Here is a 26,662-nt window from a genome sequence, read left to right as displayed (position 1 = left end):
AAAAGCTGACTTGTGGTAGACCACACAAGTCAGTAACTTGATATTTAGTCTTAGTCTGTAAGTAAACTTGAGGCCTTTTAGGTAATTGCTTGGTTTTCAGAGCCTGCTTGCTTCTCAGGCACGTAGCACTGGAGTCAGACCTTCATCCTTGGGAAGTTTTGCTCTCTGTGGTGTGGGACATCCCATGGTGGGCAGGCAGATGAGCTGCTGGGATGGGTTCCAAGGCAGGGGCAGGATTGGGCAGGGAATGCACGGAGCTCTGTGACCACGTAGCACTATTTATCATCATCTGGTTATAGATGAGGGGGTGGGGAGAGTGGACCAAAAAAGCTGGATCAATATGTTTAAATAGAGCTTATTGTCTGAGAGGTTTTCTTCTGCCATCTGTAGCTGTGAAACAAATGGAAATAGCTCTTTTGTGTGGCTGGAGTATTGTTGTGGATTTAATGATTTACACGGGAGGCACATTTCAATGTACCCACCAGTTTTTGTTCTCTATCCATCTCCTCCCTGCATATGGTATTTATCTGATACTACTTGAGGGAAAGAAAGCTTGGTGGCACGGGGGGTTATCTGAGGAAGGCACCATCCCTCTGGGAAGGTGTGGGAAGGGCAGCACACCAGGAGACTGGCTCCTCTGGGTTCAGCCAGGCAAGAGGGATAATTCCGTGGCCGGGAGAGGAGCGTGTGACTGGGGGGACGTCCGTTTGTCCTCTGCTCATCACACTTCCCCTGCAGCCAGCCCAGCTTCTGCCTTCCTGCCTTGTTTCCTTATCTGCCACATGGAGATAACTGCTCTGCCCTCCCTCCTGTGCTGGGAGGTTGTTGTGCCCTGAAGTTCGTTAGCGTAACGAGGCGAGTGCCCGGCTCCCAGACGTCAGATCCTGCTGCTAGTCCCTGGCGTTGGCTCCAGAGGAACTGGACACTCTGCCCTTTGGAAAATGCTGCTTTAATTGCTGGTCACTCACACTTCCTCCCCTGTGTGTAGAAGTCGGTGACAGAGAATGGTGGTTCTCCCTGCCACCTTGTCCCCTCGGTGCCTGCAGGGCTGGCTGGGTGCCAGGGCCCAGCCAATTGCCCTGAGATGGGCTGGGTTGTGCTGGGCTGGGAACAGCCACTCGTGCCTGTGGCTGTGGGAGGTTTTCTGTGGTGTCCCTGGGAGGAGGTGGGAACGGCACGACTGGAGCTGTCACTCAAAGAAAGCACCTTCTTGTCCCTTTGGCTGTGGAGATTGGGTTGGAAGGATCAGAGAGGTGGCTTGTCTTGGGTTTGCAGACCCCAGCGCAGCTCTGAGCTTGGGTTTCTTGCACAGGGGGAAGTGAGAGGAAAAAGGGTTTTATGCAACACTGGGTCTCTGGCAGCATCAGGGTGGGCTTGGTCTGGAGTGAGGTACCTGCTGTGGTGCTGGTCTGCTCGGGTGGCTGGTAGATCCAGTGCTGGTTTCCCCAACTTGGGGAGAAGTCAAAGGAACTGAGATGCAGAGCTCTAGTTCTGAGGTTGGAAGCTCTCCCTTGTTGCTCAGCTGTAACTCAGATCATTTGATCTCTTCAGCCATGGACCAGAAATCTCTACTTGGCATCTTGAGCTCACAGTGAGTTTCAGAATTTCCCAGTTGTAGCATCTCTGACTTCTCTGGCCAGTCAGTTCATTCCTCTCACCTGTTGCCAGATAATGTGATATATTAACTTCCTCTTCCCTGGGTTTTCCTGCTTGATGTGCAGGATGTCAGAATAAATTAAATTGGGATGGGAATGAAATGAAAAGAAAAAGTAAATCCAGGTCCCTCCTTCTGTGTGGCCTGACTGGGGGGACAGGGAGGATAAACTGCCAATGCTGGAGAGAGGTTTTCAAAAAAATTAATTTGTCTTAGATTTACCTGCTTAGTTTGTATTTAAAAATAAATTGCTGGGACCTAAGAGAAGTGGAAGAGCCAGCCCTTGCTTTTGGGTACCAGCTGGATGTGTCAGGGTTTGGTGGCCTTGGGTGACAACCCGGCTGCTGTCAGGCAGATCTTGCTGCTGTCACGTGTGAGAGTCCCTGTTATCTGCTTGTTCCTGCTACGTTCTGCTAAAAGGCCCTTTATTAAAATAGCAGAACAAACAGGCCATTGTGCAACAACAACCATGTTTTCATTTGAAACACCATTTCTGAAAGTGAAAGTTGCTTGCCATGTTCTCCAGCTCCACGGATGTAAATTTTCCCTCCAGCCCAGCCCCTCAGTGCCATGGATGCTTTCAAATGTCCCTTGGGTGGTGCAATTGCACGGGCTGCTTTCCCCCTTCCTGCTACTGCTCCTCCAAGAATACCTGAAAAGCCAAGAACCAATTTAAAAAACAACTAAATGTGGTCATGGCATCATGAATGTTTGCAGAGGCTCAGTGTGGTGATCCCCAGTTAATCCTCCAGTCTGGTGCTGCTCAGTGCAGGGGAGAGGAGCAGAAGATGTTTAATCTTTGCTTGAAGGGGCCTGGATTTCTGCTGGAAATGAGTTATGAATTCAGCTGATACTTCCAACCCCAGCATGCCTGGAATCTCTAAGAGTTTGGGATTAGCTTTTTGTTAAATGGGTGGGTAGGGATTGGCTGTGACGTTAGAAAACCAAAAAAAAAAGGAGGAAATTGAGGCACACTGTTAATGCTGAGACACAAAACAGGAAATTTAGTTAAGGATTATGCTTTTTTTGTTGGTAATTTATTGCATGTTTTTCTCCCTTCCTTCTAACAGACAAGTAAAAGTTTTCCAGTTACTCCAGTGCTGGTTCTGTAGAACTCAAACCATTTCTGAATGTGCAGCTAAAGATAAATTTATTTTTTTTTAATGGGCTTTTGAGAAGCTGTAAAAGCTGAGAAGCCTCAGTAACTCCTGCTTTGTTTTCTTTTCATTCTACAGAAAAAAGGGGGAAAGAAAACAGACCGTGGAAGAGTAACTTTAAAAATCTCTTGCTCCTGATGCAAACGTAGGAGCAGCCAAGATGGGACCTGGAGGGATGCCAGGGTTAGGGCTGGGGGCCCGGGGCTGGTGGGAGATTGTTCCTCCTCCTGACACCTCCCTGGTCCTGCTCGGGTGACAGCAGGGAGGTGACAGCCAGGAGGTGACACCTCCCCTCATGGCTCTGGGGAGCAGCCAGCCAGGGAGGTTGTCGTTCAACTATTCTTCTCCAAAAGCTTTTTAAATTATATATTTTTTTAACATAACCCCTTCAGAAAAAAAAAATTAAAAACCTATTTTGAAATATAATCGTTTGGGGGTTGGTTTTTGTTTGAGCCCTGAAGGCCTTTTGTCCATTTCTCCCTCTTCTGCTCTTAGAAAAAATGCACAAGGTCTAAATGTTTCTCGTGGTTTAACCCTTTGCAGCTTGTCCTCAGATCCTGCTGCTGCAGTCCTGAAACTACAGAAGAATGTCTCTGTAGATGTCCTGCAGAAACTGCTCTTGGGAGGTTATTCCTGCTGTAGTCATGGTTATTCTCATTTCCTCCAGTCCAAGGGTAACTCTGTGCTGGCAAAGGAGCAGTGTTTATGCTCAATAAATCACATCACAGCGTCTCTTTTCAGTTACTTGCTCTGAATTATGGTACAATTCCCAAACACAAATGCTGTGAATTTAATGTTACTCTGAGACCTTTCTGTTGGAAGGGGAAGAAAAAAAGAAAAAGGCCTGAGAGGCTTTTCTTTTTTCTTTTCCTGTTTTTAAAAGATCCTTAGTTGAGACCAACAAATACAACCTTTTTGCTTCTAGCTTTGGAATGACGTGGATCAGTGTAATTTTAGCAGGGGATGCTCCTCTGGGGGGTGTGGGACTGGAGCACATGCAGTGGAAGCAGAGAGCTCCAGGTAGCTAGTTTTTCCAATGATTAAAAGGATCCAGCATCATTTTCCAGGAGCTTCACACTCGCTGTGTCCTAGGCAAAACGTCAGGAAAGCATTTTTTCTGTGGTCCATGAGTGTTGTGAGCACCAGCATCTGACTAGCTTGTGTTACACCAGTGCCAGGTGGGTTTAATTGTGGTTGATCCCAATTAAATGTTGTCATTCCTGTTGCTGAATCACATGTGGAGTTGATCTTGACTCATTGGTTTCCAACCTTGGAAGATACTGGCTGGTAAATCTTGAAACCCAGATGGGGCTGATGGTCTGGAAGGATATAAATGAGTTTGTGCAGAGTATGTGTTAAAGGGAGTCAGTGGAAGTGGAACATACCCTGGGAACCAGCACGTTTGCTGCTTCAGGGCTGGGACTGGAGCTTAGAAATGAGGAAATAAATATTCATTAAGTCATAGGAAGGTGTTGGCTTTGAAAATAGAGGATGAGAAAAAGGTGCAAAACTAAAGGAATCTTACTGAGCAGCTGAGAGTGTGTTGGTGTCCTGTAAGGCTAAGAAAGCCATGAGGTTTGGAGATGAAGCTGAGCAAGGCTCAAAATTCAAGTGTTGATGGTTTTTCAACCGTACTTTTCATGAGGTCAGGGAGTCACTAAGCCCCCTTCCGTTGGTGTCAGGTATCTTTTTACCTCCCAAGTTTCTCCTGCTGCTTGTTTGGCTCCTGGTGTTCCAGCATCCATCCAAGAAGCTGCTCCAGGCTGGACTGTGAGTTCCCTGCTTGGCTGAATGACTTGGTGCTGTGCTGCTGGGAGGTGAGCTGCAGAAACCCTGCCTCAGGAGGAGCTGCAGGAGCAATGCGTGGGTTTTTCTAATCCCATTTAGGCCAGTCCACAGGCTGTTCTGAGTGTAAATCCCACCCTGTGCTCACTGAAAAGTGTCTTCCTGGGAAAGGCAACAACCCCCCAAGTGTTTCTGCTGCTCCACTCTGCAGAGGGGTGTCCTGCTTTGAGCCAGGATGAAGCCAATTTTCTTTTTACTGATTTATTTTTTTTTTACAAGGGGCAAAGCCAAATTCACCTCTCAGTGCTCAGACCCACGGTGTTCCCAGCCCTTGTAGAAACTTTCCCAGCTTGGAGTGTTTGTTTTAAAGCCTGATCTGTTGGTGCACGTGGTGAACAGCAGGAGCAGTTTGTTAAGGACCTGGGCAGGAACATGTGCAGCGTTTTTAACACAGGGCACTGGGGTGAAAAAAAGCCCAGGGTTTTGTATTTGTTTAGTACAGATCTACCAGGATCTACCAGCTCTGTGCTCCCAGCATAGCAATGCAGGAGGAGCTGGGTTGATGCCAGCTATTGGTCATGGGGCACACCTACTTTGGAAGAGTAGCCTGTGGGTTAGAGAAGTAATTATTTTCTAACAGCCCTGTGGGGCACAAGCAATTCAGCTCAGGGAGGACAAGGAAGGGCTTGCTCCAGAATGGTAGTTAAAAAATGGTGTGCATATGAGCTGCAGCTGGTGAGGACTTGACTAGAATGTAATTTGTCGGGGTATTGTTTGTTGCAGCGACTGGGGAAGACACGAGCTGCTGAAGGCTGGAACAGTTGCTGACCTGATGGAGCTTTTGTGGCTAGTTGCACAGGGAGTGGGCTCGGGAGAGCTGGGGTGGGCAGGGAGGGAGCCCAACTGCTTCCCTTTCCACCTCCTGGTCCATGGTCCAGCTCAGCCCCTGGTCTTGCAGCCCCTCATCTTGCAGCAATTGGCAGCTCTGAGTGTTGGGGCCACCCCAGCTGCACTGCAGTGCTGGCACAGGGCAGGGTGAAGCTTACCAGAAGTCAGAGCTTCTGCCTGATCACAGAGTTCTTCTTCCTCTGACTGCTAATTAGATGGTTAACATTCTTTGCCTTATTATCCCACCCTCAGCTTTTCTTTCTGGGGATCCAGGCTGACACTTCTGGAGGCTCCCAAGGAGCAGTTTTAACTCTTCTGTTTCTCACAACCTGCTCTTCTGGTGAAAAGTGTTTGTGGTGCTTCTGTGTAAAAAACAAAATTACAGGCTCTAGATTCAACATTTTTTGTTGGGAGGGCACATGATACTGACTCAATCTTCGTGTTATGTCACATTTTCCTGTGTCTTTCTGGTTTCTGGATGTTCCTAGGGACAACCCCAGCAGAGCTCACTGGAGCTGTGACTTCTGAAGGACTGTGTTTTCAGGCTGCTGCCCGAAGGCAGGGTTCTTGTCAGGATAGAGAGGAAATAGATGCTTTCCTACTTGCAGGTGGAGAACACCTCTCTGATAGCCCAGGTCAGACTATTTTGCCCATTCCAGCAGGGCGTGACTTTAATTTCAGTTCGATAGTCTGAGCAACTCCATGGGTTATGTATAAAAAGCCAATTAATACTTGGCCTGGTTTTTGCTAGAGAGGGTTTTTCACCTTCTTGCAAAACTCCTTAAAAATCCATATTTTATTCCTTTCAAGTGTGAGAACTGCAGTTCTGGTGTTATCTGGAAATAGTTCTCACCTTTGGAATAATGCTGCTGGGCAGGGCTGAGAAACACAGGGCTGAAAATAGCAGCAGCTGCCAGAGGCCGGGATGGAGCGGAGTCGGAGCGAGTTGTGTTGTCAGTCATGGGAACATCAATCCAATTCCACCTGCAGATGAGCATTCCTGAAATAGAAGGGGGTTGTCAGCCACCAGAGGAGATGCATTGTGTGCATCTCTTTGGTGCTCCCTCCGCACTGCGGGGAGGGGGGAAAGAAAGAAAGAAAAAGAAATGAAAAGTTGCTGTGGTTTAGCTCGAGAGAGTAACCACTTCCTACTGCCTTCAGTAAATAACAGCTGGGAGAGGCTGTTTGGCTCATGACTCTGTACAACTGGTGCTTTGTAGGTGAAATACAGCCTGTCTGCAGGCAGAGCAGCCTGGTTCACCACCCTGCTGCTCCCTCCTTTTGGGAGGAAAGTTCTGCCAGCCTGGGGAAGGTGGGAATGGCTCCAGGGGCAGGGAGAGCACTGGGGGAAGGTTGGTGGAGGGACAGGAAACCTTGCTGGAGGCGTGACAAAGTGAGCTGCTGGTGCTGGAGCTGCTGGTGCTGGAGGAAATTCGTTAACACCCTGAGCCAGGGTGCGGCTGGGGCTGGCAGGGGATTACAGGGGGGTTAAAGGAGGGGAGTAAAGTTCAGCACCTTTCTGAATTTTTAACCGTGAGGATCCTGGTGAGTGCTCCAGAGGCATTTCAGGTTCAAAGGTCTGTCCTCTCTGTGTTTTTCCTGTAGTTTGAGAAGCCAGAGAGTCTCTGGTGCAGCTGTTTCTCTTTTAAAAGCTTCTTGAGCCTCCAAGCTTTCTGCATGGAGCTGCTTTTCCTTGGTTTCAGCATGTCATCCTTGCAACTCATGTCCCCTACATAAATAAACCCTTCCTCCTTCATATGTTCCATGTCCTGTAATGATGGGGTTAAATTCCTGCAAGGAATGATGTCTGGAGCTGACCCCAGGGCTTGTGCCTGGGGTTTTGAGCCAGTGGGCAGAGCACTGCAGGTGGCTTCTGCTGGGGAGTTGTCCAAATGCTGCTTGAAATTTAAGTTCATACCAAGTAAAAATTAATCAAATGCAGTGGTTTTGGCTTTTATTTAATTACTGCAGAAGGGCTCTGTGTTGGCTCTGTGTTTCTCTCCATCTTTCCCTCTTTGGCTGCTTGCTTGCTGCGAATGGAATTGCACTGTAAATTCCCAGTCCTTCCAACCTGAGAAATGAGGGAACCTGCTGGCTTAACCTGCAGCCTTATGCTGATTAAAAATAAAACATGATGTCTGGGTGGGAAGAAGGATGGTCTTGGACACTTTCCACTTCATCTTATAATAGTATTTGAGAGGCTTTTGTCCACATCATCTGTATTTCTTCTGCTTAATGTTGGCTGATACCTGAACTTGCATCCCACCAGGAGTATTTCCTCTTCCAGGTGCTGGGAGCACTGGGCAATTGTAAGCTGTAGAATTCTTAAGACTTTTTTTTCTTTTTAAACATTTAAAAATACTAGGCACTTCACCCTGGGGCCTGCATAGTTACATAGATCAAACTTCAGTGAGATTATCAAAAGTAAAAAGCCATTTTCACTGGCAGTGTTTAATTCTGCCAGAGGATGATGGAAGCTGGCAGTGCTGTGGCTGCTCACACCTTCCCTCCAGGATAACAGCATTATCCTTATTAGCATCCTGATTGAAAGGAGCTGGCTGTTGGAGTAGAAAGTGAAGGAGCAGGTGAACCTGTTACATAATCTCACACTTGTCCCCCATGCCTGCCTGTGTTCCCCTCAGGCTGTAGGAAATGAGAAATTCAGGGAGCTTGCTGGCAGACCTGGCTTGAAAGGAAGGAGTGCTCATTCCAAGGCTCTGTGAGCTGCAGAAATGTGCTGGGAAAGAACGATTCATAAGTGAGAGCTCATAAATTCGTGCCCTCTTTCACCCTGGCTCTCAGAGCTGGCAGGGACCTGGCTGTGAATGTGCGTTTGTCCCTGTGCGAGGCCAGAGGTGCAGAAGGTTCAGCTCTGATCCACTGTGAGGAATATTATTAGTTTGCTTTCCTGGCTGATGTGACACAAACAGATCTCATTAGGAGCAGGCTGTCTGTGGCCTTGGGAGGCTTTTCCAGTGTTCAGTCAGCAGTGGTTGCTGCTCCAGCCTTCCCAGGTTTGTGTTATTCAGACTGGGTTGGTTGGTCTGGGGGAGGACGACCACGTTCCTGTGCGGAGGTGCTGAGAGGGGAGCTCTTGGCATGGCAGGCAGGCAGCTTGGCTCGTGGGGACTCCTGCAGTCTTCTGTGTCATGGGACCCACTCCTGGTGCTTCAGTGCTGGAAAGAGCATCACTGAGCTCCTGCCAAAGCAGGTCCCTCGTGGGGGATGCGGGTTCAGATGATCTTAATCCCGGTGCCTGGGCAACACAACTTGCTTTGCAACTCAGAACCCCAGGGAGCCTGGGTGCCCGCAGGGCTCTGGCTGCGCCTCCCAGCTGTGGGTGGTGTTCCTGGGGGAACACAGAGCGGTGCTGAAGCTCTGTCTCTGGGACAACAGGTTTCCAGAGCTTCTCAACTCCCTGGCTGCAGATTTTTAGAAGCCTCAGCGTGATGATCGTGAGGCAGTTGAGGTTTATTTCAGCACCAGATTAGTGCTGCTAAACTCTTTCTGCTTAAGAAGCTTTCAAGAGCTTTTGGTAAAAGATACTGAAAAAGAACAAAGTGTTATTCCAATATCCCTTTATAAATGTGATGGTTTTTTAAAAAAAGGCCTGTCTCTGTGGTGCTGTCAAGCACAGGGAGGAGTTAGGTGAGTGTGTCTGTAAATACAGGGCCTGGAGATCAAGACCAAACGGTGAAAAACCAGCACACGCATTTTGTTTTATGGTGCTGTCCCATCCTCCTAAGTAATTTTTCTTCATATTTCAGAGTGTGAAGCTGTGTGGCTTTTTACACTTATATTTGCTCAGAACCTCTCTTTGAACATTAGGAATTTTAAAGGGTTGGGGTTTTTTTGGCAAGAGGTGAAGTGATGAAGGTTCTTGAAAGCTGCAGTGAGGACGGTGGCACTTCTGACCAGGCTTTCTCCACATTCTTCCGTGGAGGCTACACACTTCTTGTAGCAGAGGAAAAGAACAATTGATAGCAGCTTTAAAGGCCTGGCTCAGCTCTGGTTTTTGTCAGGTGTTGCAGGAAATAAACCTTTGCCGTGCTCATGTACAGCTGCAGCTTTGGAGGCTTTCTCAGGAGGGGGCTGGAGATGGATACCCCTCCTGGACAGGGAGTTTGGGCCCCTCCTGCCTGTTGGGCAGCTGAGGGGTGTTGCTGTCCGTGGTTTTCTCTGGATTTAGGCCCAGTGAGTTGGGTTGATCCAAAAGGGAACAAATGCCTCTTTCCAGTGGACAGGCTGGTGGGTGTCAGTGCTGGACTGGAGTGAGTCTGGCAGGTGTCTTGATGCAGCAGGTTCTTGGGAGAGTGAGAGGACTTGACATCCTGCACATGGTCTCAGCAATGCCCGTGTGGCCTGGCAGGCAGGTCGGAGCTGTAGCAGCTGCTGATGCTCAGGAGCTGCAGGAAGGAGCTGATGGAGGTGCCGGGAGCCTGCGGGTCCCTGGGCAGGCGTGGGACGGGACGTGCCACACAGGACAGTGGTTAAAGCAGCTTCTATCTCAGGCTTTTATTGGACTCCCCAGTGTGCTGCTGCTTCTACAGGTACACACTGGGCCCTCACAGCCCTCCTGGGCAAGTAAGGGGGTTGGCACTTGCGAAGTTTGCCCTGCTCAGCCCCTGCACCCTGCAGCGGTCCTGGCAGACGAGCTCATGGTGCTGCTCCTCATCCCTGGTGGCAGCAGCAGCTTCAGCTGACTGAGCCTGCCTAGTCCTGCTGCCTTCAGCCTGCTGGAGCCAAGGCTCTTGCTGCTCAGATGAGACAGGTTGCAAGAGCAAATAGATGACGATTTCTAATTCCCATTGATACTGCTCCCTGTGAAGCTGTCCCCTCTGCAGGGGAAACACGGCAGAGCCATAACAGGAACACACAAACATCCCGCGCTTCCTGGTGACTGAGATGACTCTGCTGACTTGAAATGCATCATTGCTTCAGTCTATTGCTGAGCTGACTTTCATCTAGGCTGTTTTTTACTGTTAATGATTAGACATTAAACAGTTCTCTCTAGAACAAGCTCTGCAGCTCCTTGCCCTCGCAGGGTTCGCAGCATCTGTTTTAGTGCTGTTGCCATGAAAACAGGCTGAGCACCAGAAGCAGTCCTGCAACTGCCCTCTGGTCCCTTCCTGCACCAGCCCTACTTACCCTGTTGTTTTTATCACACCTGGAAGGAAACCCAACCTTTCAAAAGCTTTCTCTAAAATAGTAACCTTCATAATCTCTGCTCCCTTGGTGCTTTCTTCCATTAAATGTTCTAGCACAGCCTGGGTGTTTCTCCTCTAATAGAGGGGGTTTCATCTAGGGTCGAGCCTCAGAGGAGACTCAGTGGCCTTCTGTTGCAAGGGTTGGCTGCTGGAAACGCTGAGCTGACTGCCTGTCATCAGGAATTAAATACTAAAGTCATGCCTGAAGCTTGGACACACTGCAATGTAAACATCAATGCCACCAGGGTATTTACCCTTAAGTCAATGACAAATCTTGCCTGACGTTGGTGCAGCCAGGGCTTTATCAGGGGCGTTTTCAGAGGTAGAAATTAAACATTGTGAATGTTCCTGAGGAGAGGTTTATTAGTAAATCACAGCTCTGTAACTGGGCACTGGGCACATGCCTGCCCCAGGTTCTGGTTTTTATGTTTTCTTAAAAAAAAATAACCCCAAAACTGGAGGTCTAAACCTGGCTGGGCTGTAGCTGTGATGACACATTGGAAAGGCTTTGCGATCTTTGCACAGCCACTTTGGGGCCCTGTCATTGTCACTTGTGCTCTGCTGGGTGGGGTTCCTGGGGCCAGAGCTCCTTGGGTCCAGCTTCTAAGCCTGTACCTGAGATTTCTTCGCTTTCCTTCTGGTTCCTGTGCAATGGGTCCAAATTCCACATCATCTTTTGCAGGTTTCATTATCTGCCACTTGACAAAGGAATATCATGCAGCAATTTTCCTAACCTAAACAGTGATTCTGAATGACTGTATTTCCAGCTCCCCTGTAGCTTGTACTTCATTTAAGTGTGTGGGCTTTTTAATTTGATCGTTGTGGGGAGGAACAAAAAAATGAAATGTTGCAGATGTGCCTTCCTCTTCCCTTTCTTTAGTTAAGCCTGTCTTTGTCATTCTTTTTCTCTTTGACTTCCACAAGTTGCTCAGGCTATTTTTCTCTACTTTCTTTTGTTGTAGCTCCTGTAGCTCAGCCTTACATCTTCAGAAATATATAATGCATGTAGGTGACTGCTTCGTTGCCTTCCCAGCATCATTCTTGTCAGCAGATGACAAAGTGTGATTGATGGCTGACTAAGCATTCTGAATTTATTTTTTTTTCTTTCTTTGTGTACCTAATGGTTGGGTTTTTTTCTCCTTGAGCACAGGGAGGCAGGAGGGGCTGGCATCTCCTATGCCGATGGAGCCATCTTCAGCTTCAGCTGGGAAACTGCACTGGCTGCAGGTGCAGGAATCAGCCTTAAAGATCACTGAATCCTTGTGACATGTCCCTCATACTTCCTGGGTGACTTTTAAATAGTTCTGTAATAGCCTGGTGTCAAGCAGGGAGAAAAATCGTGCTTGTGTCTGTCAGGTTTAAAAGGGTCTTTGTAGCCATGAGGCTGCTGTGTCTGCCTGCATTCAATGAGGGCAGGAAGAGGTGTGAGGTGCTTCAGCTGGTTGGATCAAAGCCTGATGCTCAGAGTAGCAGGCATTCCCTGCAGGAACATTTTAATTGCTGAGAACTCTCTCCATTTCCTTTTCTTAGGAGAGCTGTCCCTTTTTTCAAGCCAGAGAGCACATCTGCCTTCCTGCTGGAGCAGCTGGTGTGAGAAGCTCTGACCAGGTAGGTGTGTGCAGCAGGACACCCCAAAGCCATCCAAACCTGCTCTCCTGCCCCATGCTTAATCCATTTTTCCACATCTTTGCATCCTTGACTCCCCAAACCAGGGTTATCTCATGAGGTGAATCCACTTAGGGACAGTTTGACCAAGGTAAAGCTGCCCCAGGGCTGCACAGAAGCAGACATGGAGCTGCCTGCAAGGTGGGATGCTCCCTCTGAATCCCGTTCTTTTTCCTGCAGTGACTGTTGCCACATCACAGTGTCACTGCTCTAGATGTTATAACATCCTGCACAGCTGTGCCCTGCATTACCTGCCATACAATTCCAGGTGAAAAGGTGAACTTTATATCACAGGGTGATATAAAGGTACCTTCAAGGTCATTAGTGAAAACTGACCTACCTTGAGAGCAGCTCTTCCCACAGTCACTCACAGTTCCCTCCTCATGGCTCTGCCTCAGGCAGAGGAGCCTCAGCACGGTTTCCTGGTGCCTCTAACTTGCCTCAGAATATTTTTCAAGGGGTGTTGGTCTCCAGCGTCCTTCCATGGGGCTGGTCTTGGAGTCTCCAAGAGAGGGCACTGTGTCCCTGGCAGCGGCACCGCGGCTGCTTCTGCTCTGAGGAACAGCAGAGTCTCCAGAGCGAGAGCCCGTGTCCTTCAGCCCATTTGAAATGACTAATTGAGTGGCAGGCTCATTAGCAAATGTCTCAGGAGCTGTTTGTGCCTGCCGGTCCTTTCCCCCAGGCTGAGGCAGGGACACGGCAGCACTTCCTCTGGCCTCACTTTCCTAAAAAAACCAAACCTGTCTTGTCTGTCCCACTTGCATCATTTTGCCCTACTTTTTGCACTTGATGTCTCCTCCAAGAGGGAGTGAGGTTCCCAGGATCAGCTTTGCTGTGAGTCAGAGTCAACTGGAGAGACTTAATTCAAAACATCAGGAATCGGGGAGAAAAACAAAAAAGAGGGAAAGCTCTCATGGAGGTTGTTGTATTGTAATATTTTGCCTTAGGGTTCCAGACAGGAATTGCTTATGCCAGTCTCCACCCCAAAGCAAATCTTTGTTCCCTGAAGAGGCAGATAGTTCCTGAAGTATGGCAGCAGGCCTCTCTCCCCAGCCAGTGCCTTTTTTTTTTTTTTTTTTTTCCCTTTTTAAGCAGTTTCTGCAGCAGGGCCTGTGGACAAGTTGTCTCTGCTGGGCTTGGCTCCCGTTGCCAAGGCCCATCTGAGAACCCTTTTTGTTCAGCTCAGTTCTCTGCTGCTGGTCACAACCCTCACAGCCCCTTTCTCTTAATTAGGAAGCAGTTTTAATCCTGTCAATCCTCCCCCAGTTGCTGAAGCTGCATGAAGACACCTTTCCTGCTGACTTACATTGTGCAGAAATGATGCTGCCCTGGCCTAGTTATCACTGATATATCCAGATATATTTCCCAGGGTTCATTAGTTTTCTTACTAATTGGCTATATAAAATTGCCTGATAACCCCTAGAAGAAAGACAGGGCACTTCTATGCTATGAAAGCATATGGAAATAACCTCACAAGTTGGTTTGAGGTAAAATTGTATCCCAGGAGAAACATCCACATGTAAAACAAAACTATTAACCTTCCTTCCAAACCCTCCTTGGGACATTTTTCTTCCTTCCTTTCTTGCTTTCTGTGATAGCAGAATGAGGTGAGGTCTACCCAGCTGGTAGCAAAGGGGAAAGATCCCCTCCCTGGGGAGTGCTCTGCTGCTGGCTTGGAAGCAGTGCTGCTTTGTCATTACATTTTATTTTATTTTTGTGTGCCTGGAGTTTTTAGGGATTTGAACTCAACAGCCTGTTGATGTTTAGCGTTTGTTTCTGTGGAACAGGCCCTGAATTGTTGGTTCAGCCTGTGAGAACACCTCTGTTTTACACCATTCAGCTTCTTGTCATAATATTTAAAAGCAAATGTCTGCACACTTTTCTAGTGGCACTTAAGGAATGATAAACCTCAGCACCCCATCTGTGTCCCCCTCTGGTATTTACAGTGCCATGAATTCTCCCTTCAGCTGGATACTCTTTCACCTCCTCTTCCTGTTGCCAGCAGTTGTTCAGTTGGTGTGCATTTTTAAATTCCTCCAATTTTTAGGAGGTTGTCAGCCACATGAAAGAACTTCTTGTGTTACTTACTTGCCTGGCAGAGGCTCTGAGCTAATCTAATTATGTTAAACCTCAGCATCCCTGGAGAAAAGAAGTGCATTGTCACTGGTTTGATCTGTTTGTAACAGCTGGAGGCATTTGCTAAAATGAGAAGATTTAGTTTTTAGGAATAAACTTCCTGTATAGGCAAACAGTTTTTGCTGCAGACATCGTTTTTGGGGTTTTTTTAGTTGATATTCTTAATTTGTCCTCTGAGAGGAGGAAAAGGTGATTTTTTGGGGGGGATGAAAGTGAGTTGGAAAGTCCAGAAACGCAGCGTATCTCCTGGCAAAGGAGGCTGTTGCTGGAGCACAGCTTCATTCCATTAGTGTTTGTACATTTTTATTTTTTTAATGTAATTTTCCAAACAGCTTCAGGAAATTTGCATCCCATAAGTACAATTCTTAAAAATAGCTGTGTTACTGCTGAAATGAGCACTGCTGTTTCCATGGTCTGGTGTCCTGAGTGTGTTACTGGCTCTCTAAAACCTTGGAAGCCTTTGAGGAGATGCTGCTCAGCAGAGCTGTGACCCCAGATATTTACTGAGGAATTAGTTTGTCCCGTTTCTCTAAAGAATGAACTCTTGCAGATGGAATGCTGCTGTCTGCAAGGTTTATTTTAAACTTTTTCCTCTTTTGCTTAGAGGAAAAATAAAGCCTAAGTAGGAATGGATGACTGGGGAGGAACTGTCCCTCTGCCCACCCTGGGGTGCTCGGACACCCCTTGGCTTGCTGGGGGTGGTGGATACAGTGCTTGTGTCTTGGTGAGGCCCAGGAGGGTTTAAGGCCTTTCTCACTCCAGTTAGGAATAATTTCAGTATTATTTTAATGAGCTGCAACTTCCCCCACGTGAAGTGGCTCCTGCCTTTGTGCTGGCTGCTCACTGCAGCACCCCTGCTAGGGAGGGTTCCCACTGCTCTGCTCCCAGATCCCCAAGGAGCTGGGCTTCCCAGGAGCAGCTGCTGCTCCCACTTGGCCTTTGGAGGGACATTCAGGTGGCAAATTCAGAAGCACGGGTGCTGTGAAATGGTTTCTGAGGCTTTCAAGCTTGAAGCATGGTGGTGTGTGTGGTTTGTTCAGCCTTGAGAAGGCTCAGGGGAGACCTTATCACCGTGTTCCAGTACTTAAAGGGTGGATACCAAGAAGATGGAGACTCTGTTTACAAGGAGTCACATGGGAAGGGCAAAGGGTCATGGGCACAATTTGCTCCTGGTGACTCGAGATATATTTTTCACCATCAGGACAATCAAACATTGGAACAGTCTCCCAAGGGAAGTGGTGGATTCCCCCACATTGGACAGTTTCAAGTCTCAGCTTGACAGGGTGCTGAGCCATCTGATATAAACTATAGTAGAACCTAGAAAGGTTGGAGCAGATGATCCTTGAGGTCCCTTCCAGCCTGGCATTCTGTGATCCCTGGAGGTGTGGAGCCCTGCAGGACTGGGAGGGCCCTTTGTGCCTGCCTCTCCTCCAGGCCTTCCCTTTTTAGGACTTCACGAATGTTCCAGAGCAAGTTGCCAGGACAGACTTCCTAGCAACTTCACAACTAGGGATTTGCTTCCAAAAGCAAATGTGCCCTGGCTGTGGCAGCTGTTCCTTAGCAAAAATCCTGGGCTGTGTGCTGGAAAATGGCAGGAGTTGTGTGGGCAAGGGAAAAAGAAGCTGCTCATCCCTTGGAGGAGCTGCTGGGGAAAAGTTAAACTTTACAAGCTCTCCCTTTACCGTGGATATTTGGCAGTGGTTGTCCAGCTGCAATTGTTTGAGGATGATTTTCTATTTATAGGTGCTTATTTTTAGAGCTATGGCAAAGTCTGCCTCTGGACCAAGATGTTTTGCCCATGATTAGAATACAAAGCAGCAGGGTTAGCCCTGGCACTGATTAGCACATCAAGGTTATTTAATTTTGAGTGTGATCTGAGTGACTTCACCTCCTCTAGTGCTTTCCTCTCCCTGTAGCTTCACTCACCTGTCAGGGCAGGGGAACCTGAGCTCCTGGTGCAGGTGTGTGCCCTCCTGCCCACGGTGACGAGGGGCGTGAGGCCGCACAGCAGGTTGTCACCTCGTGTCACTGCAGCACTGCTCTGAGTCACTGGCTCCTGCTGACATGTCTCTGTGTCACTTGGTTACCTGTGGGTCGGCAGTACCTGCTGGTGATGCTGTAATTTAACCCCGTGGCACAGCATGTAACAGTTCTCTCTGGATTAGGGATCTGTTGGGAATCTCACAAGGAGCCTCTGACACCTTGGTTTGCCAGCAGCTGCTCTGCCTCATCCAACAGCCCTCAGCATGGAGGGAGCCAGAGCTGCAAACCCAGCTGCCTGGATCACACTGCCCTTAACTGAGCAGGGCTCCCTCTGCAATGGGAATGTCGAGGCTGCCCTGCACAAATCCCGTGCTGCCTGTCTCTGGTTTTTCTAAGCCTCATGGCTCTTGGGTGCTGGAAACCCTGGAGCCCTGAGAGCAACATGAGCAGGCTGGGGTTGGGCTTTGGGGCCTGTGCAAATGCAGCTTTCTCTGGTGCTCACTTTACAACCCCCAGTGGGGTTGTTGAGGACTCACCCCCCCTTTCAGGGCTGGTGGGCTGGTGTCCTGCTCCCCAGGGAAAGCAGCACCTGGGCTTTTTATGCTTTTTCTCTCATTGAAGCATTCTTTAAAAATCTGAAGGACCACTGGCATGAGCAGCAGCCCCTCTCTGCAGCAGGACGAGGCTGATCCTTGTACTCCTTGTACTCCTCAGCTGTCTCTGCTCTTTTCAGAGCACGTTTTGTTCATCACAGTTGGAAATGCTGACAGCTTCGGCCTCCTGCCGGATCCCAGGGTGTCCGAGGGAAGCGGGGCAGGTTCCTGCTGCCGGTGAGCGGGATCCGTGTGGAAAGGCTCCTCTCCAGGCACTGCCTCCCCCGGAGTTCCTGGCACTGCTGCTCTGCTGAGGGGCTGGAATGGAGGATCTGGCTTCCTTCGAGCCTTGCCTTTGCGGGAAGGTTGGCAGCTGCAGGCTCTGGCCCTGGGAGATGCTTTGCATTAGCAACTGTTGCTGCTTCCAGTTAGTTGGGAAAGGAATTCCCCTCCCTGCTGCCCACCCCCACTTGGAGGTATCTCTTCCCCGGGCTGGTGCTGGCATTGCCAGCTGCTTCCCTGCCTGCAGAGCAGGCCCAAGCAAGAGCTTCTGGCCTGCACAGGTCAAGGAAGTTCAATGCAACCAGGTTTTTTTCCAAACCCGTTGGAGTGACACATTCCCACGAGGAGTAGCTGTTCCTAATGAGAATGGTAGAGCCCCCTCTGAGACTTGCAGGATGACTACTCCATTTTTGGCTCAGGCAGGGGCTCCAGCAGTGCCAGTGGTGCAGCATCCAACTGGAGGGAACAGCAGTCAGAGAACGCCACGAGTGGGAGAAGGGCAGTGTGTGCTGGGAGAGTGTCTGGCTGTGCCCCCAGAGCTGTGTGCTGAGCTGGGAACACTGTGCTCCATGTACCGAAGCCCTTCTGCTGGCTGGGAAGTGCTGGGGGCATTGCCTGAGGAATGGCAGCAGGGCTAGTTGATGCCCCTGTGGCTCCAGCCCTGTTTTCCCTGGCAGCAAACAGGAGGCTGTGGGGTCACACTCTGCTGGGCCAGCTGGGTCACGCTGCTGGGGATCGTGTTCCTCACCTTTGCACTGGGAGAAGCGTGGAAGGAAGGAGGGGGCAGAGTTTACTCCAGCAGGCTGAGGTCAGGCTTGTTTTCCCTCTCTGAGCATGAACAGGCCAGCCCCTGGAGTCAGGTTCCACAAGCCTGTAAACAAAAGGCTGTTTCTGCGGAAAGCCAAAGATGGGATTGTGTTCCTCTGGAAAGTTGTTTATTTTCCCCTGCTGCAAACTGTTCCTTGTGTAGTAACTTCCAGTTCAAAAGTCTGGGCAGGAGAAATGCTGATGTTGTTCCTGGGGCACAGTTTGGGGTGTCTGCAGAGCTGGCACTGGCTGCAACCCAGGGCAGAAGCTGCTCCTGCTGGCTCAGCCAGGGTTTAGCTCCTCCAGGCAGGTCTCCTGCTCTGAAAATGGTGACTGAGTTAAAAACTGGGACTCCTGAAGCCCCTGTGTTGCTGTTAAAACAAAAGGAAAGAAGGAGCAGTCAAGCTCACAGGTGCATTGGCAAAGTTCAAGGAAGAACAATGCAAATAGAAGTAAAGCACGTGTGTGTTGACACTGCAGGTTTTCACTGTGGTTACAGCTTCAAGGCTTCATTACTCAAAAAGTAGGTTTGGTTTTGGGTGACTTGTCACTGAGTGAGGTGTTGAGCTCCCTCCTGCAGCTCAGAGGTGGTGGCTCATCCCTGCAGCAGCTCAGCATTTCTCTGGTTCTTAGAGAGCACCAGAGACAGAGACGACTGCACATACTTCATGGGGCCAAGGTCCTTGCTGTTTAAATCTGTTTGCAATTTAGAGCCCGTAATTATTTTTCATGCTATGAAATCACATGTAGCTGGAGGAGCTGGGAGGCAGTGGGGTGAGACTGCAGCTGAGGGCTGGCTGGGTGCAGCCAGGATTTATGGAGGCAAGTTCATGTTTTTCAGCAATCAGCAGGATGTTGGGAAAGGAGTCTTCATTCCTTTTCCTTACAAAAGGCACAGCATCCTGCAGGGAAGGGGCTGAAGAGCAGATTGACTCACTGAGGGCTGAGATCCCTGCAGGCTGCTCCCTGCACCCTGTTCTGTAGAGGCGTGTTAACCTGCACTGCAGGGAGAGGCAGGAGCTGCAGCTCCTTGTGATGGAAATGCCCCCTTGGAGGCAGAGCAAGGGGATCCCGGGAAGCACCACTCCTGAGGACTGGTTTTCCCATGTTCCTGGTGGCTTTTCTTGCCTGCAGGACTTTCAGGTGCTGCTGCACTTGTTTTTCAGCTCCTCAGTCCTGTGCCTGCTCCTTGCCCATCTCCCTTGCTGTGTTTTGGGAGGGCTGTGCTGCATGGTTGGCAAAATCCCCTGAATTCCCAACCCTGTGGGTTTATCCCTGACTTGGGAGCAGGGAGCAGGCAGCCTGTGCTGCTTCAGCAGGAATGGTGGCTGTGAGTGAGGCCCCAGCTCGGGCAGCTGCTGGGCTGGGGGGAGGCACAGGCTCCTCTCCACCTGCTCCAGCTAAAGCCTCCCTGGGATCCTGGGGCTCCAGCCTGGGGATGATGCTGTGGAAAACTTCACTGGAGCAGAGGGAATATGAGAAAGGAGCAAGTGGCTGGATCAGCAGGGACGCATCAGTGGGAGCCATGCAGAGGCAAACCCAGTGCTCATTGCTCTGTCTTTGGTCTCCTAAACTCACACAAGTTCTTCTGGCCCATAGTGAGGCTTTTTCCCCTCTCGTTGCTGTGGGTAACTGGGGTGTGCCAGTCTTGGTGGGAAGGTGGTATTCTAGAGAATTGCAGTTCTACAAACAAACAAATATTGATTTTTAAAGTGATTGTTTTGGCAAGAGGGCAGCTCCTCACCTTTTGATTTACTGAAATCTGAAGGAGATGGAGGTGAAAAGGGCAGGGCAAGCCATGGCCCAAAGCCCAGTGGAGAGCAACTGACGTAGGTTTTACTCCTTTTTTAAAAAAAAATCAATTAAAAAAAATAAATTGTTTGTGTTCAGACAGTAAGTGGAGAAAACAAGCAGGGTTGGGTTTCAGCTCAGAGGGATTCTTGGAATTAGGCCATCACTGGCTCTGACTGGAGTGTGGTAAGTGGGGCTGACGGAGCAGGTTGAGCAATGTCTTACTGGTAAGCAGGAAGGAGGACGTCCTGCCTGGCCTCAAGAAACCCAAACAGGGCTTGGTTTTTCTCAGGGTGCTTTTTAGGCTTTCTAAAGGACAGCTCACTCCTAGACTGGTTGTTTTGTACTTGCTGTAAACTAAGCTGGGCAGCGTCCCCGTGTTCAGCCAGAGGCTCTGCTGGCTGCTTTGCTAACACACTTTTTGGGGGAATGCTGTAGGGCAAAGGTGCAAACACCTCTCCCACCATGGGGGACTTCCACTCAACAGCTGTTAACTGCAGCCCCGCAGTCAGACTGCAGTGAAATCTACAGCAGATTATTGAGGTGAACTCTCCACTAAAGCTCCAGCTACTGGTTATCTCCAGTTTCAGATGCCACATGTTCCCGTTCAGTGGCTGAAATACAAAGCGTGACCTCCAGGTCCTGAGTGTTATGTATAAAAACAAATGGAAATAAGTCAGTGTGTGTCTGCTGTAGGCAACAAAAATAAAACAGATGCTTGCAAAACAAACCACTGTTCATTTCAAAATGTACCTGGGACATGGGGTTCTTTGGTGTGAAAAGCTGCTATCAGCAAGGACTGCATGGAGATCGTGCCCTCGTTGTTGCCCTGATTATTGAGGGAAACACTGCCATGAGGGAGTTGCAGTCAGTGGAGTAAAATATATTAATTATTCCAAGTTATAACTTTATTAATAATGCACCATCTGTTTAGTGTATGGGTGACAGATCTGAATTCCCCTTTCCTTTCCAGAAGGAATCCTCACTGGGAGCCCAGGCAGCACCAGACAGAAGCCGAAACTGCTGCGCTGCAGTAAGAAGGTGAGCAAGAAAAACTTCACCTTGTGAAACTTGCAGGATGGTTTCATTGTTCATTTGCCTTCCCCTGATGGCTGAGTTTTGCCTGCTGTGGTGGGAGGTGCCCCAGCAGGTCTTGCCCTTGTGGTGGTTGCCAAACTTGGTTCTTCCCAGGCGCTCTCCTGACTGGAGTCTTGGAGCTCCTGCTCCAAGGCAAAGGCTGGTGATTACTGGCTGCCCACGTGGAGCCACGTTCTGCTCCTTATGTAACAGTAATCCACCTCCTTAATTAGGGAAGAAGATCTATGGATTCCAAAGCAGACGTGTCCCTCTTAGTCAGAAGGCATGAGGGGTGTGTGGGAGCCCTTGTTCTTGTTGGGAGCCAAGGGAAGCAGCAGGCTCTTCTGTAGCTGGATGATGAGCTTCAGTTTCCTTTTTTATCCAGCCTTTGCTGGAACGTATGGATGGGATAACCAGTAGCACAGGAACAGGAGATGCTGCAGGTGATGGCTTTTTCCTTCTGTGTAATGGTGGTTTTGCTCTGTGCTGGAATATTAGGTGCTGCAATTGTCCTGTCTTCTCCCTGCCCTCCTTGTATCCCATGAAAATTATTAAATCCTCAGTTCCAACCCTCCCTATGCAAACATCAACACTAGAACATTGTCTGGTAGTGCTGACTAACAAATCCTGTAATTAGTAATCTCCAGTTAATGAAGCAGCCTGGTGATTAAAGCCTCATGACTTTTCTATAGAAGAAATAAGCTAAGTATCAGTTGTGCTGTTTTAAATTGCCCCAGAGCTTGGTGTGATCTGAGAGCCCAGGATAAATCAGTCGCTTTGTTCTGAAAGTTCTAGACCAGTTGGTCCATTTTGTTGCTATTTTCCCTGCCTGCCCCTAGATGCAGTATTAAAATATGGACTACACTGGAAGGCCTCCAGCTGTAGTTCACCTTCTAGTGACCTCACTGCATGAAGGAGCTGGGTCATATTGGACAAATAACCTTGAGTGTCCTTGAGGGCAGTGATGGTGAGATTCAGCATGGCATTGGGTCTGCTCTGGCTCCCTAGAAACAGCATTTCTCCAGCATGTTTCTGCTGCTGCCTTTTCCAAAATAGCCTCTGCAGTTTTTCACACAACCTTGTCTTCATGGATCTTTCCCCCCCAAGGTCTCAGATCTTTGCCACGGGATGGCAGGTCTGTGGCACCACGTGTGGCACGTGCAGTTGGGTCTGACCACATCCCATGTGTCCATCATTGCTCTGCTGGTCACCAGATGCTGACTTTTAAGTGCAGCTGCGTATATGAAATACTTAGAAATCTTTTCAGTGCACTTTTAAGAAATGCTACCCACTGCTGCTTGCAGCACTGCACGGCGGGAAGTTTCTCAGCAGGACACGGGTGTTGGTGTCCCCTTTCTCTGGTCACCTCCCTGCTGTAATACTTGGCATGAATGCTTTCCCTGGAGCCTGACAAGTCCCTTCATGCATCAACAATCCTTTTGTGAAATCCGAGATTTCCTGTCCCATGTGTGAAATACCAGCAAGGTGGAGGAGCTGAGGCTTGGTGAGATGACAAACCCGGGGCTGAGAACTCACAGGCTTCTGTTGCCCTAGAGGTGGGTTATCTTTAGATCAAGGGTGCTGTGTTTCAAAGCAGAGGAGCGTTGGCATTGAAGCATCCCCGCTGGAGCTGAAGGGGCAGGAGGCTGTGCCAAACCTCCCTGTTTTGGGGAGGCTTTGCCATCCCTGCTGGGGCTCTGGTCAGGCTGGTGCTGCTTTGGGGCACAAGGAACTGTTGGACAGATGATGAACAGTTGCTGTTCTGCCCTGGCTCAGAGGACCTGGTATCCCTGTGACTCCAAAGCTAGTGGGTTTGTCTTTCCATGTGTCACAGCGAAGCTTTTGTTGGGGCAAACGGTGGCTAAACGCTCCTCTTTGTGCCTTTTGGGGACCTTCTCTCCAAAAGCCGGTTCAGTGGGAAAACCTGGGTCCGAGTCCTGCCTGCAGTGAGCCGGGCTGGACCGCAGAGGGCTCTGCCACACCGCGGGTTGCTGCTCATCCGCAGCTGCTCTGCTGAGGCCTTTTCATATTAAATCATGCACACACGTTTTTAGAAATTCTGTAGTGTGGGAGTGGTAAGTCCCTGGCTGTGGGTACCTCATCCCTGGCAGTGTTGAAGGACAGGTTGGATGGGGCTTGGAGCAACCTGGGCTGGTGGGAGGTGTCCCTGCCCATGCAGGGGGGTTGGAACTGGATGATCTTTTAAGATCCCATCCAACCAAACCATTCCATGGTTCTGTTTTTAACAGCCTGGGCTGTCACCTGGGCAGAGCAGCCAGCACAGCACCACGAGGTGCTGCCAGGGGTTCAGCTCCTTGCAGCTCTCCCCTGGAGCACTTGGAAGAGTCAGCTTAGGCCCTGGGAGCAGGAGGGTGGCTTTTCCTGCTGCTCTGAGCACTGAGTTGCCTCCAAAGATCCGATTCCTGCTGCCTCCCATCCCAGCAGGGGTGTCAGCAGATGGCAGCACCCTGCTCTGTGCTGGGTGTTATTTCTGGCTGGGAGATTCCTCATCCCCTGGATTCAACACCACAGTCTAGACTTTCTGACAGACAGGATTCTTCTCCTGTTAGGTAAGCCAGATGTAGACGCCCATTATGCAGATTCCCAGCCATACTGTCCCTCTGTAACATTTTTCAAATTGTCTAAATAAGGTGCTGTTTCATACAGAAATGTGCAGCCAGACTTTTGGGTGGCTTTCAGCTGCCTTGCCCTCTAGGCAGGATTTTTCCTTGAAGATGCTAATCTCTGCAGACTGTTTGTGCCCTTAGCAGCTCTCCAGAGGTGGAGCAGTAGCAAGAGGCAGAGCTGCACAGAGAGCTGATGTTGTTCAAATAATGAAATTCAAGGCCCAGTAGCTCTTGTCCCTGTCTCTGCAGGGCTGTCCATGCAGGGGTCCACGTGGATGCTATTACATGCAACATCATTGCACAGACCTAGCAGGCATTGTTGGGTTTCTGAGCACTGGGAGTTTACATCCCAGGGAAGAGAAGAGTTCAGCAACCCAGGGCCTTTCCCCATCAGAGCTGGACAGAGGTGTGATGATCTTGAAGGTCTTTTCCAACCTAAGTGATTCTGTCTTACCTTGTTTGGTGGCTTGTGTAACTTGCGCCCATTGTGTCCTAGGCTGAAGGAGGTGGGACTTCATAATGACTGATTGTCCAAAGTGGCTGGAAATTTCTGTGGCATTTTACTCTTGCTGTTGGTTTGTTTGGGCTTTTTTACAGAAAAATTAGATGAGCCTTTCAGGCCTGATGACTACTTGACTTATTTTTGCAGCCGTAGAGCAGAGAGCCTCTTGTCATGCACTTGTTGTTTGAGCCCTAATTTCTAAGCACTTAGTATTTTTTCAAATGTTTTGTGTGGTTCTGTAACTAATATCTGTCCTTTTGCCCCCAGTCTGAAGTTGCTTTAGACTCTTGAAGCCTCAGAGCACCCAGTTTGACACAAATAGCTGGGAAGAGATGACTGGAGGCTTAATAAGCAGCTCGTTGGGTCAGTGTCTGGCAGCCAACCAACAAGGCAGGGCTTTCAAACTGCTGTTAGTGCTGCATGGTGATCACATCTCTTCTCAAGAAAACATTGGAAAGCTTCCTAATCTTGAATTCACTCTGCGGGCACGTGATTTTCTGGGAATTAACTTGAATGCACTGCAGAATGGTTCATAAATACCTACATGGCCTAATATTAGAGGATGGAAAAACAAGCACAGCCGGGGCTGAGATGGTTCCCTTCAGGGTGGCCCTCCAGCCAGCCCTGGTGGCCTCCAGTCACACCAGCAGCTGCCAGCTTTCCTGGTGCTTCTGTTCCCTACCTATCTAAGAAAGGGAAAAAAAGGTCTGTATTTTTCAAATTGCAACATTACTCCTGTTTTCCTGAGTGTTTTGGCGCACGGTTAATTATTTAAAGAATTTTTGTTAAGCTGTTTTCCAGGGGAAACAATAACAGACCAGCCCGCGGTGTTCCAGCTGATGTTGACAGCCAGGAGCAGGACTTTGTCCTTTGCTGCCCTGGCAGTGCTGGGTGGGACTGTCCCTTCCCATCAGGAGGGCTGTGATCCCATCCCTTCCCGTTGTCCCTCAGCCCCCCCTGCACCTCAGGGCTTCTCGTGGCCCCAATTCCTGCCCACAACTCGCCCTCACCAGCAGGGTCCCAGCACATCTGCCCTCTTGGTAACTTGCATGAGTTAAAAGCCTTTGCTTGGTTCCAGCAGCATTATATAAACCATCCCCAGCTCATCTGCTCATCCTGAAAGTGTTTTACCACTTCTGCTCTGAGATCTGAGATAATGACAGGGGGTGAGCGTTGCTGACTCAGTTCTTACTGGCTCAGGGTTTTGTCCTTCCTGCCCTCCCACTCGCTCCACCTGCACACCCAGCTAACCTTCAGCACCCACAGCCCCCACGGGCTTTCCTCCCGACAGCCAGCAGTAAACACAGCCTGCTCTCCTGTTCTCCTGCTCCTTGACCTGAGATAACAACCTAGGATTTTTGGAAGAGCCACATGTGGCTGAGGTGTGCTGGAGATCTGGGAAGGAAAAAGAGGGTCCCTGCAGCCTGGGCGAGCAGCTGCTCTGTCCTGCCTTTGCAAGCTGGCAGACAGCCAGGATAATGAAATCAGTCTTTCCTTTGAAACACCTAAACTCTGGGTAAACACGAAGATACCCTCCCGGTCGTGTCCAGCTGCAGAGCTGAGGTTTCCTTGTGTGCAGGATTGTTTGCAGCCCGAAGCTGCTGATGTTGTCCTGGGCTGGCCCAGGAGCTGCCCCAGTGACTCACACATGACTGAGTAAACCTGACTTCTGTTTTGCTGTGTGAGATGCAAGAGATCACCCGTGGCTGTGTAATGATGGCATCTACTAGTGCAGGTCACAGACATATTGGATTTGGGGTTGGTTTTTAGAAATCAGTGTGTTCCAGCACTTCTCAGGGTGTCACAGCTTCAGAGCTGGCCCAGGCTCAGCCCGGTCTGTCTGGCCTGTCTGAAATTCTTTGAAGTTCAGAGCTGCCTCAGCACTCTTCTATCGATGTGCAAAAATGCTTACTGGGATTATTATTTTATTTTTTTTTAAACCCTTTATTTTCTGGAGAGATAGGAAGCCCTGATTGTGGGCTGACTGGAAGAACAGTTCAGTCCTGTGTGAACTTGTAGACAAGATGGGGAAATGATCTGTCCTGCTGTGAAATTCGGTCTGTTTGAAATGCAAATGGATGAGAGAGGGTGCAAGGGATTTAGGTGAATAATCCAACTGTCAATTGTTTCTGTAATTGATTTCTAACTTCCTCTTGTGAAAACCCTCAATCTCTTATCTGAATCTCACTGAATTTGCTCTTTCAAGTTGCAAAGTTGCAGAGGCACATTGACATGAAGCAGGTTTGCTTGTTCTTTATCTAGTTTTCTAAGTATAGATATATGTAAAAGTGCCTGAACAGCAGGAACTTTACATATTCCCAGCTGGTTTCCCATCCCAGCACAGGGTGCACATACAGCTGCTCTCTTGCTGCTGTCTGGACTGGCTTGCATTCCTCAGCCCTGAGGCCAGCATTCCTCTGCTCCTCTGCACCAGCTCATTTGTTTAGTATTTGTTTAAATTTTTAATCCCAGAACTGTCTCCAGATCATTTAAGCTACCAGACACCTT

General features: G+C 49.2%; 1 protein-coding gene and 1 long non-coding RNA gene across 5 annotated transcripts in view; one reads left to right on the top strand and one right to left on the bottom strand.

Annotated features, from left to right (window-relative positions):
* GNG7 (G protein subunit gamma 7) overlaps window positions 1-26,662 on the top strand; it is a 67,822-nt gene that overhangs the window by 1,905 nt on the left and 39,255 nt on the right. For 2 of the 3 annotated variants that reach the window (XM_051639553.1, XM_051639554.1), the window contains 2 exons: window positions 12,222-12,299; window positions 20,922-20,989. The gene's annotated coding sequence lies outside the window, so the exon portion shown is untranslated. The remainder of the gene's footprint in view (window positions 1-12,221; window positions 12,300-20,921; window positions 20,990-26,662) is intronic. The other variant, XM_051639555.1, reaches the window with a different exon arrangement.
* LOC127393949 (uncharacterized) lies at window positions 1,622-12,945 on the bottom strand. Of its 2 annotated transcripts, none has more exons than XR_007891550.1 (3): window positions 12,697-12,945; window positions 6,338-6,484; window positions 1,622-1,658 (listed from the first exon to the last, which is right to left on the bottom strand). It is a non-coding gene; the product is annotated as an uncharacterized LOC127393949 (long non-coding RNA). The 2 variants fall into 2 exon arrangements; XR_007891551.1 differs by lacking the exon at window positions 1,622-1,658 and adding an exon at window positions 2,170-2,306.

This window comes from Apus apus, chromosome 24 (genome assembly GCF_020740795.1).
Source record: "Apus apus isolate bApuApu2 chromosome 24, bApuApu2.pri.cur, whole genome shotgun sequence".
Classification (NCBI taxonomy): Eukaryota; Metazoa; Chordata; class Aves; order Apodiformes; family Apodidae; genus Apus; species Apus apus.
Note: the sequence above shows the minus strand (reverse complement) of the source record. Positions and strands in the feature narration are given on the sequence as shown.